Source organism: Sus scrofa, chromosome X (assembly GCF_054392235.1).
Source record: "Sus scrofa isolate SSC_HxYL_T2T_F1_AM1 chromosome X, Sscrofa_HxYL_maternal_Yorkshire_Landrace_v2.0, whole genome shotgun sequence".
Classification (NCBI taxonomy): Eukaryota; Metazoa; Chordata; class Mammalia; order Artiodactyla; family Suidae; genus Sus; species Sus scrofa.
Genome location: NC_139401.1, coordinates 39662382 through 39678102, shown reverse-complemented (window position 1 = coordinate 39678102; position 15721 = coordinate 39662382). Strand labels below are relative to the sequence as shown.

Sequence of the window (15721 nt, the reverse complement as noted above, 5' to 3'; positions counted from 1 at the left end):
CGTGGAAGCCAGCCCTGCGCGTTTCTATCTCCCATGACAGACAACCACTATTCGAACTGCCCCTTCCTGTTCTCTATCAGGCTCTGGGGACGAGACCTCGGTGTCCGTCCTTGGACATCACGAGTAAGCCGAGCCCGGGCTAGAGTCTCAGGCCTGTCAGGACCGGGGGGGGGGGGGGGGGGGGGGCAGCGCTTCCAGCATCGGCCTCGCTCACCAGGCCAGTGGTGACCAAGGCCTTCCCAGCAGAATCGGCCACGCAGCCCTCTGCCTCCGTCTCTCTTGCCGACAGGACAGCTCTTGTTGGCATCTGGTGCTCAGAGGGAGCAGGAGGACTACGTCTGGATCCAGTCCGCCTCTCACTGCCGCAGCGTCCCCACGTCCCCATGTCCCCTCACTCATGGACCCAGGTGGGCACCTCCAGCAAGCACACAAGGAGATCTGCTTGTTGATTTTTTCTTTTTTTTGGCTTTGTAGGACCACACCCTAGGAAGTTCCCAGGCTAGGGGTCCAATCAGAGCTGCGGCTGCTGGCCTACACCACAGCCACACCAGATCCGAGCCATGTCTGCGACCTACACCACAGCTCGCGGCAATGCCGGATCCTTTAACCCACTGAGCGAGGCCAGGGATCGAACCCACATCCTCATTCATACCAGTCGGATTCTTAACGCCCTGAGCCCCACAGGCACTCCCAAGATCTGCTTGTTGATCGAAGTCACCTTCCAAACCCGGAAGCGGGGTCCTTCTGACAGGCATTGGCATGTCCTGCCTGCCTTGATGCACCCCTCAAATTCCCACAGTGATTCCTACACGGGCACCCCTTTCATAGGCCCGGTTTCCATTGCCTCTGCCTGAACATACTGGCCAGGCCATTGGCCGCTGCCCCTGAGCCAGTAAAAACCAAACAGAGGGGCTTCACCACTGTTCAACTCTTCCATCGCTGCCGAGAGGACAGCATACAATTCAGGCCCTCGAATTGCATTTTGTTTTTCCCTTGGACCAGAGCGGCCTCCCCAACAGGACGGCGTCCGTTTACTGTGGAGCTGCCCTCCCCGAACCAAGCAGTTCTTGTGGCTCAGCTGTTCACAGGGCACCGTCCCGGTGATGACGGGAGCCAGCAGCTCCTCACACAGCCCCGGAGTCAGTTCTAGAGGGAAAGAGGCTCCCTGCACCTGAGGATGCTCTCCTTGCATCCTCCCGACAGTGAGATCCCGGATAACCCGTTTCCACATCGTTCTGGAAGTCTTCTGGGCACTGCCATCCCCGGTAGGGCATTTCGCCCACATCGTCCTAGACATTTTAACTGTTTCCGATTTAAGATCACTTTATGTCCTTCCGTCACAGGGATGGCTTCAATTAATGATGCTCCATAACAAGGGAGTAAATAGCTCTCAAATGGGAATCCTCTAGTTCAAAGTCCCAGTTTTCTGGGGGTGGGGTTGGGGGGAGCTTCTTTTACCGCCGAGCCCGAGGCATACGGCGGTTCCAGGGCCAGGGACTGAATCCCAGCTGCAGCCGCAGCAACACCGAATCTTTTAACTCGCTGGACTGGGCCAGGGACTGAACCTACGCCTCCACAGCGACTTGAGCCTCTACAGTCGGATTCTTTTTTTTTTTTTTTTTTTTTTTGGTGTTTTATTTTTAGGCATATGGAAGTTCCCAGACTAGGAGTCAAATAGGAGCTACGGCTGCCAGCCTACACCATAGCCACAGCAACACAGGATCCGAGCTGCGTCTGCGACCTACACCACAGCTCATGGCCACACCAGATCCTTAACCTACTGAGCGAGGCCAGGGATTGAACCCGAATCCCCAAGGATTCTAGTCGGGTTCGTTACTGCTGAGCCACCATGGGAACTCCCTGCAGTCAGATTCTTAGGCCACGGCACCACAGCGGGAACTCCCTCAAAGTCCCAGTTGTTGCTGGGCTCGCCCACAAACTCTTGCCATGAGCCCCAGGCTACATTCCAGGAAGGGCTAGGGCAGAGACCCTGTCCCTCCTGGCACTCCGGCCTCTACTCCACGCTGTGTGGGCTCAGGCCGTCTTACTGGGTCCCAGTTAGCAAGTCCCATTAACATTGCTGGAGGGGGAGCGTCCCAAGCGTTCGTTTTTACAGTAGGAGCCGGGACAAGCTTCCAATCGGGTAAAAGAGACCACTTCCCGTAAAGCCTGTTCCAACACCGAGTCTGTGATAAACCTCTGTCTTAATTCCACCCCCCACTGCGCTCCCAACTGTCGCCTCTGTCAGGACTTCGTCCAGTTTTGGTTTTCTGACACCAGGAAGGGGACAGGTTCCCCTGCCAGACACAATAGCCGTTCCCATGAAACAGTCAGGAAAAGTTGACACGACTCCTTTACTTCACATCAGCTGAAACATTCCCACTTTCATAATCGAATCCACCCTGACATTTCTGCATCCTTTCAACGCAGTCGTAGGGCCAAGTGAGGCCTTTACCAGTGGGTTGCTGGGACTCCCGTATCGAGGGGGCCTGGAAAGCTCTTCTCCACCCCCTGATCATTTTCCTTTCTGGTGCAAAAGACTCTGGGTCCTCAGTGAGGGGTCGAAGCAAAGGACCTCTGGCCCTTTTGTCAATCTTTAACTTCATTAGGCTGAGGGCTAATGAAGCGATTGCTCATCAGCTTTCTCATGGTCGTCTCCGCCTTCCAGCTTTGCAATTTCTCCAGACTGCCGGCATATAGACCAGACTTCTTTAATGCTGGAGGACCAGCGGAGGGTCCTTTAGCCCACCCGAACTTAGGCAGTGCTGTGTGTAAAACCTTTGTTTCAACTTCATCAATGTCTGGTTTTATTCACTGCATCTCAAGAGTCTAAAGATTTCCTCCTAAAGATTTCTACCCTGCTGGGACTTTTCCTCTTTTTTTTTTTTTTCACCCCGCTCAATATTGTATTTGCCTTCCTTCCTCCCTCCCTTCTTTCCTTTCTTCCCTCCCTCCCACCCTCTTTTTTGCCACGCCCACAGCACACAGAAGAGTTCCCAGGCCAGGAATCCACACCACAGCTGTAACCAGAGCCACAGGAATGACAACGCCAGATCCTTAACTCACTGAGCCACCAGGGAACTCCCTCACTTTTTTTTTTTTTGGTCTTTTCAGGGCCACGCCCATGGCATATGGAGGTTCCCAGGCTAGGGGTCCAATTGGAGCTACAGCTGCCAGTCTACACCACAGCCACAGCAACACTGGATCCTAAACCCACAGAGCGAGGCCAGGGATCGAACCTGCATCCTCATGGATACTAGTCGGGTGCATTAACCATTGAGCCATGACGGGAACTCCCTTATTTCTTAGTAGCTTTAGAATTTCCACCTTGTTAGGAAGAGTCTCTCCATTTGTCCTCGGCCTCTCCCCACGGTTTGATTGGCATCTGTAAGACCTATGGGGGTCGAGGAGGGGGAGCCGAGACCACATTTGATAAGGATTCCTGAACTGTTTTTTGGTTTTGTAACCATAGGAATATGCTCAGGGGGAAAAAGATCCCCTTAACCACAGCATTTACCATGGCCGGGTGAATGGGCAGGTTCAGCGGGCGAACATTTTGAACATCAGAAAGCCGGTCCAGACAGCTTGCTGATGAAGCCGCTCGGCTGCTTTCCCCGGCGTGTTCTACTAGGCATTCATAGGGGTGAAGGACAGTCCCCCTCTCAGAATAAACAGACCTTACCAGTGGCTTTTATGTCATCCACCAGGCGGGCTGTTCCCTTGGGAACAACCTCCTGCGGGTCTGGATCACATCCAGCCACCTGTGAGTGCTCCATAGTGAGCCTTGGGTCCTGCATCAGCCCAAACATGCTCTTCTGCTCTGCAGCATCCAAAACCAAAGGTGTTCCTCCTAAATCAGTTCATAGTTCCTTCTCACCCCACCTCCTGATTTCTTTTCTTTTTTCTTTATTTTTGGCCGCACATGCACCATGTGGAAGCTCCTGGGCCAGGGATCAAACCCGAGCCACGGCAGTGACAATGCTAGATCCCTAACCTGGTGTGCCGCCAGGGAACTCCATGCACCCCGGGGTTTCAATAGCTTCCTGGTTTTGTCCTTCCACCACCTACATTTTGACCTTGGGGGATGGCTGGCTGACTAGTGATCAAGCTCAGACTCCCTGGAATCTGAGCCTCGTCTAACATCAAAGTCCGACCCAGCATCCTCCTGGCTTCACTGTTAAAGATAACAATAACCAAGTGAATGAACATTTGGCCTTTTTCTTACTAGTTTGCATTTCCCTATACACGCAGCAAACCAGCTCCCCTGGAGTTGGATCCATCTTTAGTAACTGATGGCAGCACAGCTGCTGATGCAAAGCACGGGTGACCACGTGGCCACTCAAGAATCAAAGGTTCCTCAACCTCCCCCTTTCAGCCTTTCTCTTCCCAAACCACATGTTTCTGTGAGCTGGGGCCATTCTAGCAAATCCGACTTCACTGATACCAGCTCTTTTGGGTTATTGGAGCCAACTTTCAATGTCTTTGGTGGAGTGGGGGCTTCCCCACACGTCCAAGCAATGTTCCAGCACCAGCTGGGTGTCCTGTAACTCAACTCAATTCTGACACAAGCTACCCAGAAATACTCTCAGAGCCCACAGGTTAAGAGCTCAGTCCTCTAAGACTGCCCCCAGGCCCTAACCTCAGGCACAGGTCATAAGTCCAAGTTGCCACCCGTGTCTCCGTGGATTGGAGGTTCCATGACCTCCTCAGATTTGATTAATTTGCTTGAGCAACGATGCAACTGACGAGGGCTTAATCTCTAAAATATACAAACAACTTACACAACTCACCAGCAAAAATACCAACAACCCCATTGAAAAAATGGGCAAAAGACCTGAATGGACATTTCTCCAAAGAAGATGTACAGATGGCCATCAAGCACATGAAAAAATGCACAGCATCACTGATTATTAGAGAAATGCAAATCGAAACTACTATGAGATACCACCTCACACCAGTCAGTATGGCCATCATTCGTAAGTCCACAAATAACAAATGCTGGAGAGGGTGTGGAGAAAAGGGTACCCTCCTACACTGTTGCTGGGAATGTAAATTGGTATGATCGCTATGGAGGCACCTCAGAAAACTAAATATAGAACTACCATATGACCCAGCACTCCCATTCTCGGGCATATACCCAGACAAAACTTTCCTTGAAAAAGATACATGCACCTGCATGTTCATTGCAGCACTATTCACAATAGCCAGGATATGGAAACAACCTAAATATCCATCAACAGAGGAATGGATTAAGAAGATGTGGTATATATACACAATGGAATACTATACAGCCATAAAAAAGAATGAAATAATGCCATTTGTAGCAACATGGATAGAACTAGAGACTCTCATACTAAGTGAAGTCAGAAAGACAAAGACAAATACCATATATGATATCACTTATATCTGGAATCTAATATATGGCACAAATGAACCTTTCTACAGAAGAGAAACTCATGGTCTTGGAGAACAGACTTGTGGTTGCCAAAGGGGAGGGAAGGGAGGGAGATGGACTGGGAGTCTGGGGTTAATAGATGCAAACTATCACATTTGGAGTAGATAGGCATTGAGATCCTGCTGTAGAGCACAAGGAACTATATTTAGTCACTTGTGATGGAACATGATGGAGGATAATATGAGAAAAAGAATATATATATATATATATATATATGACTGGTCACTTTGCTGTACAGTAAAAATTGACAGGACACCATAAATCAACTATAATGGAAAAAATAAAAATCATAAAATAATTTGCTTGAGCAGCTCACAGAACTCAAGAGAAACATTTTACTTACTAGCTTATTGGTTTATTATAATAAAAGGATATAAGTCAGGAAGTCAGATGACAGAAGTGGGGCAAGGTGTGGGAAAGGGCTCTGAGCTTCCATTCCCTTCCTGGCCTCAGCACTCTCCCTGCATCTCCATGTGCTCACCAACCCGGAAGCTCTCCTGACCTTTTGAGGCTTCATTACATAGGCATTGGCTATTGAGGACTGATACAACCTCCAGCCCCTCTCTCCTCCCCAGCAGTCAGGGGGTAGGAATGAAAGTTCCAGCCCTCTAATCCTTTGGTTGGTTCTCCTGGCAACCAGCCCCCATCTCTAGGTGCTTTCTAAAAGCCACTTCATTAACATAACAAAAGATACATTTTTGGCTCTTGGCACTTAGGGTCTTAGGCATTTTGTGCCAGAAAAGGGGACAAAGGCCAAATTTACATTTCTTATTATAAATCAGAATATCACACAGGCCAAAAGACCAGACTCTCTGACACAGGCAAGAGGGCCAGCGTACCTGGTCATCTGCATTCGAGCTGAGTCCAGCCCTCCTAGAATGTGACTGTGTTTCCAGGGAAAGCACCTGGGCTCTGCAGTCAGGCAGCCCTATTTTAGTCCAGCATCATCTCTTACTCCCTGTGTTACATTAAGTCAGTCACTTAATCTCTCTGACTCTCACAGTGCCAAGTGGAACTAATAATACCCACTCAGAGGGCTCTGGAAGAGCATCAGGCACAGAGCAGGTAGTCTCTTCCCATCTCCTCATACTGCACAAGATACCTGGAGCAGCACCATTTTACCTCACCATCAACCAATCAGAAGTCACGCACCCAGCAGCCCTCACCCCAAATTTTGTTTAGAGAAGTTTTTCCCTGAAAACCACTGGGGAGTTTAGGTCCTTTTTGACCACAAGCCACCCATTCTCCTTGTGTGGCCCTGCAATAAATTGTTCTCTGCTCTACACTCCGACGTTTTGGTTTGTTTGGCTTCACTGTATGTTGGGCATGTGAACTTGTACTCAACACCACCACCACCATGTATACCCAGAGAGGGTCTCACACTGTTTGAAGTATAGTGGACCTTTGAACGAAACAGGGTTAAACTGTGCAGGTCCACTTATTTGCAGATTTTTTTCAATAGCAAATGCCACAACACTAAACCATCTGCAGTTGGTTGAATCCACAGATGCAGAACCGACTACAGAGCTATACATGGATTTCCGACCAGATGGAGAGCCCAAGACCCTAACCCCTGCCTCATTCAAGGGTCAATTGTATTCTGTGCCATAGTGGCTATGGGAAGCTGAGTAATGCCCCCCTTCAAAAAACAAATGTCAATACCCTAACTGTGGGATTTTAAGGCTTCTTCAAGGAGATAGAACTCAAAGCTTCTGGCCAAGACAAGAATTACCAGACCCTTATCGTCACCCCACCAGTCTCATTCTAATGTCCCTCCCCCCTTGAGCAACCTGGCCTACTCCTTCCTACCCCTCTAGCAAAGGCATGTGGTCCACTCCTCACCCCACTCCTATAGGGGCCTTATACACCCAACCAACAAGCGTATCATAAGACCCCTCTTCCCCCAACCAGTCAGCAGGTCAGCAAGTGTATGGTAAGACCTCTCCCCTCTCCCTTAGCTATAAAAAGACATGACCAAGTGCTTGTGGTAGGCTCTCCCTGATCAGCAGGAAGTCAGTCTGCTATGTTAACAGTCTCTTGACTCAATAAACTTGTCTTTTCTTCACTCTGCTCTGAGTCTGGAAAATTCTTTTTCCAACCCGCACCCACAGACACTAATTCCTGGAATGTTATCTCATGTGGCAAAAAAAGGACTTTGCAGATGTGATTAAACTAAGAATCTTGAGGTGGGGAGATTATCTTGGAGTACTCAGATGGACCCAAAATGCTATTGAGAGGAATGAAGTAGGATAGTTACATAGGAAGTTGTAGAAGTCCCAGTAGGGGACCACAGACAGAGAGGGAAACCTAGGGGACTTTGGGAGATCACTGTAAGTTAATAATTGCTCAAGAAAGCCATCGGAACGAAGCAGGCTTGCTTAACTGCAAAACCACAAATGAAAGCTTGAGATATGCCTCAGGTCATTAAAATGAGGCCTGCATTCAAGTTCAGCAAGACAATGACCCTTAGGACCAAGGGCAGGAGTTTAAGGACCACCTTTCCGCTGATTGGCATAAGCACCTTGACAGTCCTAGTTTGATGTTATAGGGTCAAATACTCTCTTACCGGATACCAAGAAGGAGCTACCACTCGAAGAAAGGGGAAGAGGTGGTCTTTTCCCGCCCCCACTCCCCTTGGATTATAAAAAATGTAGCCCACCTAACCCTCAGGGCAGAGTCTCCTCACCTGCCCGCTTGTATCTTTCACAAGCATCTTAACTAAATAAATCTATTTCTTGCCTATTACTTTGTCTCTCTCCGAATTCCTTCTGTGCTGAGGCATAAAGAACCTGAACCTCGGTAAGTCCAGACACCGGGTGAGTGATTCTAATTTAGAAACTGTGGGTTCAAGTCCCAACCTGGGTTTAGGCTGGGTTCAAGTTCCAATCTGGGTTCTGGCTAGGTTCAAGTCATAAGGGTTGTCAGTTTCGCTATCAACAAGTATCTTTGTAACAGGGAACCAGAGGGAGACTGCAGGCGGGAGGAGACATGATCATGGAGGCAGAGATTGGGGTGATGCTGGCCGAAGCCAAGGAAAGCTGGCGGCCACCAGAGCTGGAAGAGACCAGGAAGTGATTCTCCCCTGGAGCCTCAAAGGGAGAGGGGCCCTACTGACACCTTGATTTTGGCCCAATGATACTGATTTGAGAACTCTGGCCTCCAGAACTGCGAGCTACCAAGTTTGCGGAAATTGATATAAGCTACCAAAGTTTAGGGTCATTTGTTAGATCAGCCACAGGAAATGAATACAGTGGTCAACCGAGTCTGTGACCCAAACAGAGCGTCATGGAAGGGAAGGCCTGGGTTGCAAGCCCAGGCTCTGAAAAGACAGCCCTTGGTCCCGGGCTGCAGAAATCAGGTCCCTCTAGCTGGGGTTGGCCTGGGTGGTCTTGTGCATGCCCACTCACATTAGCTCCAGCCTTGCCCCCCATGGGAGGCTTCTAGGGGGAAAGGAGTGAAATTAGCATCATTTTCTTCTCTGGTTCTGACCCAAATCCCCCCTCACCTGGGAGCGCAGGGATCCCCTGCCTCTGAGGCCCTAGAGTCAGGTACCTGAAAATGATGTGCCAGACCAGGTCCCTGGCTATAATCGAGGGCACCTGGGGGGGTTGGGTGGGACAGAGCATACACGAGTCAAGCATGTGGTGTCACCCTGCATGCAGTAGCCTCCCCCAGCTTGGAGCCAAGAGCCCTAACCCACCGCTCAGGGATGCTAGGCAAAGTAAAGGGCTGTTAAGGGCAATAATTGCTGTGGCAAGGTTCAGCTTGCCCCAAATGATCTACTGACAGTTTGGGCCTGGAAGAAGCAGTCATGTTGAAGACTAATTATATTGCTAGATATATATTCAACATGGCTGCCCAATGGTAGCGTAGTGGCTCCACAGACCACAAGTTTTCAGTTTCCAGCACAACCGGACTTTCCAAAGTGGCACCTCCCTGCTTTGCAACCTGATTCCCTTCTAGTGTGTCTCTGTGGCTGCCAGGTATAATCGCCACAATCCATGCCCCTGACCTCCCCAGAACCCCAGAGTGCGCCAGACTGCCCATTGGCAGAGGCCTGGGTCATGTGAACACTCAGAGTTAACTCTATTGACTGATAGGCAAATGAGACCTAAATTTATAAAGGGGGTCAGAGGTACTAACCCCTCCCAGACACATACCAGCTGAGAAAGAAGTCAGTCTCAGTCGGAAGGCCCAGTAGTAAAACAAGACACTATTCATTTCCCCTCCATGGCAGAGATGGCTAACTCATCACCAAACTAATTTCCTTTTAGACATACAGCTAGACTACATTTCCCAGTGTCCTTTGCAGCTTGGCATGGCCATGAGGCTGCTCTGGCCAACAGAAAGTAGGGAGAAGTGATGAGTGGTCTGGCTCATAGAAGCCTGCCACACCATTCGCCACTTTCTTTCTTCCCCTCCTGGACCAGTGGGATGTCCATCTTCAGGGCAACCTTGGACATAGAAAACAGGACAAACTGTCCTGGTTTGCCAGCAACTGTCCCAGTTCTAGCACTGAAAATCTGCACCTCGTGAAACCCCTCCTTCCCAGACAATGACTGTTCACCCTACCTGAAAGGTACATGTGGAAGACAAAAGAGGCTCCATCAGCCTGGATCTCTGAATGACTTCATGGAGCAGAGCCCCCCAGCCCCTCCATTCCTACTCCCACCAATCAGCAATATGTTTTTTGGCCTTTATGTGAGTGAAAAATAAAATGGGATTTGCTACTTGAAGTGTCACCACCACTAGCATAACCTTAACTCATGCACCATCTAATACTTTTGGAGAAATATAAATATATCCTATGTTCCCTCAGCTATTGTAAGAAGACAGATACTTGTCATAAATAGAAAGACTATATATTATCTGGGATGGTCCTGGCTTCCATCTGTCGTTTGGGCATAATTATTAACAGCACCCCCCTCCTGTTCTCCAAAGTGTCCCTGTTTGCACAGTATTTAACATACTATAATTTCTAGCGTGAATGCACCCCCAAAATGTTGAAGAAAAAGTAATTGAATCCTGTCTTAAATGCAATCATTCAAGAAAGAAACTTTCTATAATAAAAGTACTTGGCCTCATAGCTAGTACTCTAAATTCAACTCTCAGGTTGCTGGATTTTCTTTCTTGGACATGCTGTGTACATTATCCAGAACCATCCTGAAGTCTAGTTTTCTTACAGACTTTGTGTTTGGAGGATTGCTGTTCATTTTGTACTTTTGGTCTTTTCCACTGATTGACCAATCAAAAATTACATGTATTGAGTGGTCCATCCATATAATGAAATATTATTCGGTGATAAAAAGAAATAAGCTATTGAGTTATGAAAAAGACACGGAGGAACCTTAAATGCATATTGCCCGGAGTGAAAGAACTCAGTTGAGAAAGGGTACATGCTCTATGATTCAAATTATATGACATTCTGGGAAAGACAAAACTGTACAGCAAAATAAATAAATCAGTGGCGGAGTTGGTAGGAATGTAAATTGGTGCAGCCAGTATAGAGAAGAGTATAGAAGTTCCTTAAGAAACTAAAAATAGTTACCATATGATCCAGCAATCCCACACATCTGGCGAAAACTCTAATTTGAAAAGATACATGCACCACAATGTTCGCATCAGCACTATTTACAACAACCAAGACATGGAAGCAACCTAAATGTCCATCAACAGAGGAATGGATACAAAAGATGTGGTATATTAATACAATGGAATATTACTCAGCCATAAAAAAGAATGAAATAATGTCATTTGCAGCAACATGGATGGACCTGGAGATGATCCGACTAAGTGAAGTAAGCCAGACAAAGACAAGTTATCACATGATATCACTTATAAGTGGAATCTAAAAAAAAAAAAGGATACAAATGAACTTATTTATGAAACAGAAAGAGACTCACAGACATAGAAAACAAATTTATGGTTCCGGAAGGGGAAGGGGATAAATTAAGGAGTCTAGGATTAACATTTACACACTAGTATATATAAAATAAACAACAAGGACCTACTGTATAACACAAGGAACTACATTCAATATCTCGTGATAATCTATCACAGAAAAGAATCTGAAGAACATCCCTGTGTATAAAACTGAATCACTTTGCTGTACACTGGAAACTAATACAACAGTGTAAATCAACTATATGCCCATCATAAAGTCAAAAAAAAAAAAAAAAACAAAAAACCAGTGATTGCCAGGGGTGGTTGTGGGGAAGGAAGCAGGAAGGGATGAAGAGATGGAGCACAGAGAATGCTTAGAGCAGTAAAACTGTTCCATGTGATGCTATGACGGTGACTCCACGACATTACACATTTGGGGAAACCCATAGAATGGGCAACCTTGAGAGTGAACCCCAACGTAAATCCCGACTTTAGTAAATAATAATAGGCGAATATTGGCTCATGAGTTGTAATAAATGTACCGTAACTAATACAAGATGGTGATGACAGTAGAAGCTGTGGGGGAGGACAAAGGGGGACATGGGAACTCCCTGTACTGTCTGTGCCACTTCTCTGTCAGCCTAAAATTGCTCTAAAAAATAATTTCAAACAAACTTAGGAAGTTCCCCGGTGGCCTAGCAGTTAAGGATCCAGCATTGTCACTGCTGTGCCTTGGGTTTGATCCTTGGACCGGGAACTCCTGCATGCTGCAGGCACAGCCACAAAATAAATAAATAGGAGTTCCTGCCTTGGCTCAGTGGAAACAAATCTGACTAGAATCCATGAGGATGCAGGTTCGATTCCTGACCTCGCTCAGTGGGTTAAAGATCCAGCGTTGCCATGAGCTGTGGTGTAGGCTGCAGACTCGGCTTGGATCTGGCAAGGCTGTGGCTGTGGTATAGGCCAGCAGCTACAACTCTGATTTGACTCCTAGCCTGGGAACCTCCATATGCCACGGGAGCAGCCCTAAAAGACCACAAATAAATAAATAAACATTTAAAAATAAACACAGGAGTTCCCCGGTGGCTTGGCAGGTTAAGGATCCAGGGTTGTCACACTGCGGCTCTGGCTGTAACTGTGGCGCAGGTTCCACCCCTGGCCTGGGAATTTCCACATGAGGGAGGGAGGGAGGCAAAGAAATACAGACAATTCTATCTGTTGAGTTCCCACGGAAGAGACAGGATATGCAGCCTCCAGAGGACCGCTCCCTGAAGGGCCAAACTGCAGTGCGAATCCCAGTGGACATGTCACGTGTGAAGGTACCAGCGCAGACATCCGAAGAAAATGCACCCCCGCCCCCAAGGGCTGGGATCTAGGCCTGAGCACCAATGAGCTGGAGGTTGGGGGGGGGGGTGGTGGGAGAAACCTGACAGGTGGGGTTTCAGTTGAGGTGGAAAAACAAAGTCCCGGGGCTGGAGGAGCGGGGTGGCGTCAGTGTGAGAGAGGGTCCCCGGAGGCAGGGCCTCCCCCAAGCGCCATCAGCCTCCTGGGGAAGCCGGGCCACCCTCGAACAATCGAACCAGGAGGCTGTGGGGCCCCAGCTGGACGCTGCTCACCGCGCAGTTAAGTGAGCACAAAGCAAATAGTTGCGATATTTAGAGCGTTAGGATGCCCATGTTTTATTCATCCACATCAGCATGGGGTCTGCAGGCCCCTGGAGTCTGAAGGAAATTAGAAAATCACAGGATGTCAGGGCCAGAGGAGGCCTGGGGAGCCATCTAATCCAGGCCTTCTTTTTGCAGGAGAGGAAATTGAGGCCCGCACAGGGAGGGGACCTGAGGTTACAGACAGGGAGAGACAGCCCGTGAGTCCCGGGCTGCTCACACCCCCAGGCATGTGCCTGCCTCGCCCTGGCTCTCTCTTCCCTGCCTGCCTTTCTTTCAACACATCTGGGGACTGCTTTCTGAGCAAGGTCAGGAATATGCTGGTGACAACCCTCACACCCTCTGGAGGCTGGGCACCATCTGAAGCCACAAAGCCCGGCAAGGCCTTGGGAAAGCAGAGGCCTGTTCCTGGGATCATAAGAAGGCCTTGAAGCCTAGTAGGAAGGTGGATTGAAAGCAAAAAAAAAAAAAAAAAAAAAAAAAAAAAAAAAAAAAAAAGCACACTGTAAGCTCAAGAGAGTTGATTTTTTTTTTTTTTTTTTTGGTCTGTTTTTTTTGCCACACCCCTGGTACGTGGAAATTCCCAGGCCAGGGATTAAACCCCAGCCACAATGCCACATCCTTAACCACCAGGCCACCAGGAAACTTCTCATAAGAATTTTAATTGAGGGAGTTCCCACTGTGGCTCAGCAGGGTAAAGACACGACATTATCTCCGTGACGACACCGGTTTGATCCCTGGCCCCACTCATTGGGTTAAGGATCCGACATTGTTGTGAGCTGTGGCATAGGTCACAGGTGCAGCTCGGATCCGGTGTTGCTGTGGCATAGACTGGCGGCTGCAGCTCCGATTCGACCCCTAGCCCGGAAACTTGCATGTACTGCAGGTGCAGCTGTAAAAAGGAAAAAAATAAAAAATGAAAAGAATTTTAGTCAAAACCAGAGACAGAGTCCACAGTAACAGTGCAATTTTTCTTCCAAAGCTCTCTCCCTCCAGATGCAGCAACCCGCCCCTCACCTCCAGCTGTGTGGCCCTAGAAGTCAGTTCTCCTTTCCTTCCAGCCTTAGAAGCCCCAGCACAATTCCAGAGTCTTGGATACTGAATACGCAGCCGACTCTGGGTGAGTCTGATGAGAAGCGGGGAGGTAATGTTGACTTTGGGTTTAACAGCGATGCGAGGGAGGTGGCGTAAAGGGCCAGGCGCCTGTGGGACGCCAGGTGGAGGAGATGCTCAGACAGCTGAGCAAACAGGAGGGAGCGTGGGCCCGGCCATAGGCGTCTGGAGTCTTCCAGCCACTGATAAGCCTGCCCAAGACAGCAGAAGTCCAGAGAAGGTGCCCGGGAGTCTGACAGTGAGGCTGTGGGAGGAGGAAGAGGGCTCAGTGAAGGAACCCTGGGGCCTTGAGGGGGACCCTCTGGGTGGCTCTCTCTGACTCCACCCCGACTCTCCTCTAGCTGATCTGCCTCTACTCTAGGGGCCAGAAAGCTAAAGCTGTGCCTTCCCAGAGTCCTTTGCAACTAGTGACAGCCAGGTGATGCAGCTCTGGTCAGTGAGACATTAGCAGAGGCCAGCTGGTGAAGGTTTCCTCTCCTGCCCTCCCTTCCTTCTTTCTGTCTGGACTATGGATGTGATGGCTGCACCTGCAGAAGCCATTTTGGCAGCATGAGGGGAAAGCCGAGAGCATTGCTCTGACGTCTTTGAGCTGCTGAAATGACTGCAAATGCTAGCCACCATTTCCCTTCAGAATTCCTATTACCCAGGAGGAAACAAGACCACAGAACTTCTTAACATGTTTAAGCCACGATTGTTTGGGTTTTCCATTGCTCAAGCAGAAGAGGGTCAATAGTATTGAATGCTACAGAGACGTGTGTCGGTGGGGACACTTTATGTAACAGAAAAAACAACTCATGTTTTCTTTTTTTTTTTTCCTAGGGTCGCACCCACGGCATATGGAGGCTCCCAGGCTAGGGGTCTAATCAGAGCTGTAGCTGCCGGCCTATACCACAGCCACAGCAACACTGGACCCTTAACCCACTGAGCGAGGCCAGATTGAACCCGCAACGTCATGGTTCCTAGTCAGATTCGTTAACCACTGAGCTACAGCGGGAACTCCCAGGACAACTCATGTTAACGTAAACCTTGAAGAGAGTGGTTGGCTCACACGACTGGAAAGTATATGATTGGCCTAGGCTTCAGGATGAGTTGAATCCAGCAGCTTAAGAATATCACCAAGGACCTTGTTTCTTTTCATCTTTCCATGCTTACCTTTGAACCAAGCACTGTGCTTAAAGGAAAAGGATCAGGCTCCCCATCTGGAGGGGTCAATTCCTCCCAAATCGAGCAGCTGTTAGACAATGGAGGAAAAAGGAAGTCTGTGAGCGACATTCTAGATGCTATTATGAACGGTGGATGGAAGCTAGGTGAGTACGCAAGGAGCGTCCACAGTGGCCATCTATCCTGGGGGACAGAGGATCATGTGGAAGCCACGGGACATGGTCATCATCAGAAAGTCACCAGCAAGCTTCTGTTGGCAAAGAGGCAACTGGACAGCAGTGATGGGCTGTGCGGGAAGCGGCAGTGGGGAGGTGCAGCCTTCTCTCTCAAGAAGTTTGGCACTTTGGGAGAAAAGAGAAATGACACTATCTGGAGTGAGGAGGCAGGGTCAAAAGACGTGTTCTTAGAATAGAGAGACACCATTGTAGGCTGGGAAGAGAAATAT

General features: G+C 48.8%; 1 protein-coding gene across 12 annotated transcripts in view; it reads right to left on the bottom strand.

The window, feature by feature from the left end:
- LOC110257671 (uncharacterized) overlaps positions 1-15721 on the bottom strand; it is a 98625-nt gene that overhangs the window by 74096 nt on the left and 8808 nt on the right. The window contains exons 2-4 of one of the 12 annotated variants that reach the window (XR_014835311.1): positions 15268-15346; positions 14020-14359; positions 12982-13436 (exon numbers count right to left, since the gene is read on the bottom strand). The exons of 9 other annotated variants lie outside the window; for them this stretch is intronic. The gene's annotated coding sequence lies outside the window, so the exon portion shown is untranslated. Of the gene's footprint in view, positions 1-12981; positions 13437-13526; positions 14360-15267; positions 15347-15721 lie in introns of those variants that run through there. 2 more of the 12 variants (XR_014835310.1, XR_014835313.1) reach the window with 2 other exon arrangements.